This window comes from Rousettus aegyptiacus, unplaced genomic scaffold (assembly GCF_014176215.1).
Source record: "Rousettus aegyptiacus isolate mRouAeg1 unplaced genomic scaffold, mRouAeg1.p scaffold_m13_p_2, whole genome shotgun sequence".
NCBI lineage: Eukaryota > Metazoa > Chordata > Mammalia > Chiroptera > Pteropodidae > Rousettus > Rousettus aegyptiacus.
In genome coordinates, this window is record NW_023416295.1 from 38,641,715 (window position 1) to 38,645,481 (window position 3,767).

A 3,767-nucleotide genomic window follows, 5' to 3' on the forward strand; every position below is an offset into this window, starting at 1 on the left:
TACTCTAGGGGAAGAGAATAAAGATCTACTTCTTGAGGGGAAGAGTATCACAACATGCGTGTACATGTTTTTTTCCAGCCTTATTGAAGTATACTTGACAAACAAAATTATATATATTTAAAATGTATACATGATGATATATATTGTGAAAGGATTACCACATCAAATTAATTAACAAATTCATCATCTCACATTGTGTGTGTGTGTAGTGAAAAAACTTAAACATTTCAGCATATATATATATATATACGTATATATACATACATACATACATACATACATACAATGTGTCCATGTTTTTAAATTCCACAATGACATGCATCCTTTACAAGCTATTAGGCAATGGTGATTTCATAGTGCACAAAAATAATAATAAATAACAAGCAAGAATATATATTTAGCTAGGCAACCCAGTGTTTTTGTTTGTTGGTTTATATGTATTTTCTATCGAATTGAAAACTATTTAGAAATTGTGGAGGCAGACAAATTATATATTGATAAACTCAATTAATTACAATTTTATAGTTTTATATCAGTTAAGGATTTTGGAAATTATTTTTAAACTGATATTTCTATAAAGAAGTATATTTATTATGATGATTTTGGTTGTAAGGTGATTTGTATTTTATTCCATTGAAGCAGAATGTTTTTATATTCTAAAAAACAACATAAATTTAGTTGAACATTGTTTTTATAATCATATTAATTTAATATATTTAGAAAGGATTATAACATAATGGAATCATATATCCAAGGAATTAGTAAGTTTAAATTAATTAGGATATTTATAAAAATTCACTCAGGTCTACGGCCATGCCACCTTGAACAAACCCGATCGGGTCTGGTCTCGGAAGCTAAGCAGGGTCGGGCCTCGTTAGTACTTGCATGGGAGACCACCTAGGAACACCAGGTGTTGTAGGCATAAAAAATTAAAAATTAAAAATTAAAAAAATAAGGGATTGTAAACTGACAAGTTCCTTGCAATCTGTGAGATTAACCAAGGGTTGCCTCGCCAAAAGAAAAAAAAAAATTACTCAAATTTTGCACAAATTACACTAACATTTTTGTATTGTGATAAAATCAAGATGAAATGTAAATTAGCTAACTTGAATAATTTGCTCAGCTATTCATTTGATTAGAAATATTACAAATAATTTTTTAAACCTTAAATTTTGTTAAGCATCACCAAAGTTCTCAAGATTTTCTTCCATCAACTAGAAGTCAATTTTAATGTATTTGCTTCATATGCTATTCCCTGTCAACCAGTCTTTACCTGCAAATTGACCCTTTCTCTAAGTTGATTTTTTTTTAATTTAAAGAATAGCATTTTTTAATCATTTGGACATTTTTTCTATTTCTAATTATTGAGTTTTTTTTATTAGCTTTGATTCATGTGAGTACTTGTTAGTCTTTCTATAAGTCAGTCAAAACTGAAGTTCCAAGGGACTTTACGATCTTATTTATTAATTTCCTGAGAGCTATGCAAAGGATATGCATATGTTTAAAACATATTTCATAAATACAATAAAAGTCTCTTACCAAACTGTCAGAGAGACAGGGGTGTTTGGGGATAGCTGTTTTTTGCAGGATATGTCATTTAGCATTGAGTTGAGCCCTAGGTAGGGACCGTAGTACAGCGGCTGTACACCAGGAAGCCCCAGGATAAAGAATTTATATTCAGTGAATATTGCTCAACTGTTTTCTCTAGTTCTTATCCAAATAGGCTGTGTATTAAAATATGGACTTAACTTTAATATTGAATGTTTATTAAGCATTTATTTATTAATAATTAATGTTAATTGATAAATTAATTAATGTTAAGTAATAAATGGTTATTAGACTTTTTTTATGGTGACATTGGTTAATGAAACCCAATAAGTTTCAGCTGTACATTTCAATAGTAAGGCATATATATATATATATATATATACACACACACACACTGTGTGTTATTAACATGTCTTATTTATCAAATATTTTGATAACACCTGCATTTGTCTCATTTATGTATTTTTATAGACTTCTCTCATTCTTTCAATAGAAAAGAAAGAAAAAATATCTTACACTTAGGCTCAAATTTCTAGACAAGCCAGTAATGATCTTTCACATTTAATCTGCTCTTCAATTATAAAACACAGCTACATTTGTACAACTGTTATTAAAACTAACTAAAGATATCTCAAAAATCAGAGAATTCTGATCTCTAAACCATGCATATATGACAATGATGTACAAAAACAATGGAATTTTTAAGATCAACTGCAAGCATCCAAAAGTCTAAAACAAGAAAGGGAGAATGTGCCAGTAACTCCCCTTCCCTGTCACCCCCCAAAAAGCTATATTATAAAAGAAAAAATATTCCTTGGTAGGAAGAGAAAAAGTCTTCTTCTTTTAATATTTGCAGGCATACAGACCTATAAAAAAACTATGAGATTCAATTTTACAAATTTAGCTATGAGTAATTACATTATTAACTTTTTCAATAAAAACTCTACCTGTTGATTTCTTCAGCCATGTGATAGGAAGGTCAAAGAAATACAAAGGTTATCTAAAACATACTTGTCATGACTTCCTCGACCCAGGGGATGCTCTCTACTCAAGTGGGCATAAAACTTTGTTTTTGTGTTTTTTGTTTTCTTTAAGTGATATATGCTCTTAATAATATACAGACAAGTCAAACAACAGAGTATGCTATAAAAAGTCAGAAGATAAAATAGCCTCTGTAAAGAAAAAAGTCAACTCAAGCAACTTTTTAACCTCATAGCTGATACAGGCAGATGGTCCTACTAAATTTATGTCCCATAATGTCTTGTAACCTGGTAGCAAAGATATGGGTATTCCAAAAGAGAGATGATAGAATCACCAAGACAAGAGACCAATGTAAATAACAATATAAACTCACCTATTGTGTCATTTGTTACCTGACGAGAACCAGTTAACCAGATCCTATAATTAAAACTAGGCTCTCAATGTTTTATCACTAACAAAAGACATAAACTGGCAATCAACCCGGTACAAAAGAGAACCAGACCTCACCAAGAACCGGATATACTCCAGGACAGAAATAGAATCTAAAACACAGTGCTATCAAAAGAAAAACTTCCATTTCTGAACGGAGAGAGATAACATTGCAGCTGGAAAAGATGACTTGGCTGGAACTGACTCTTTGATAAAAGGGTCCAACAGATACATAATATATAAAATCATAATTTTTTTGTCATTCAGTTCACACTAGGGAAAAGCAACAGCATTTTCACATTATCATATCAGTCTCTTATCTGTAAGGACAGTCACATATCTGTAGATGTCAGTGTTGCAGAAGTCAGAGATAAAGTTGTTTATCTTAGAAAGTTATCAATTTACAGGAAAGGTCTTAAGTCTGCATTTATTTGGAAGCTAGTGCTAGACAGGATGTTACATGTTTTTAGTTTATTTCAGGATGTGAAATTCTTTTTCTTTCTTTCTTTTTCACTTTTTTTCTTACTGTGGAACAGGATGTGCTTAGTTATAGTGGTGTCAAGGCAAGGTTCAGTTTTACTGTCTTGAATCGAGTGCATACATTTAGTAATAAGCCAGACTAGCTACATGAGAAAATGCTATAGGTTAGTCCTTCAAATCTAATATTTTGGCCCAAGTTAGGATCCGGGATTTGAAAGTCTTAAATAGAACCATGAGTAATGAAAGCTACCTCTCCTATTTCGTCCAAACTTAGTCATCAGAGTGAAGGTCATTACAGTATTGGCCAACAAATGTTATGATAAACTGTG

The 3,767-nt window shown here is 31.0% G+C and overlaps 1 pseudogene; it reads left to right on the forward strand.

The window, feature by feature from the left end:
• Nucleotides 1-803: 803 nt before the first annotated feature.
• LOC118614797 lies at nt 804-922 on the forward strand (annotated as a pseudogene).
• The last annotated feature ends 2,845 nt before the right edge of the window (nt 923-3,767 follow it).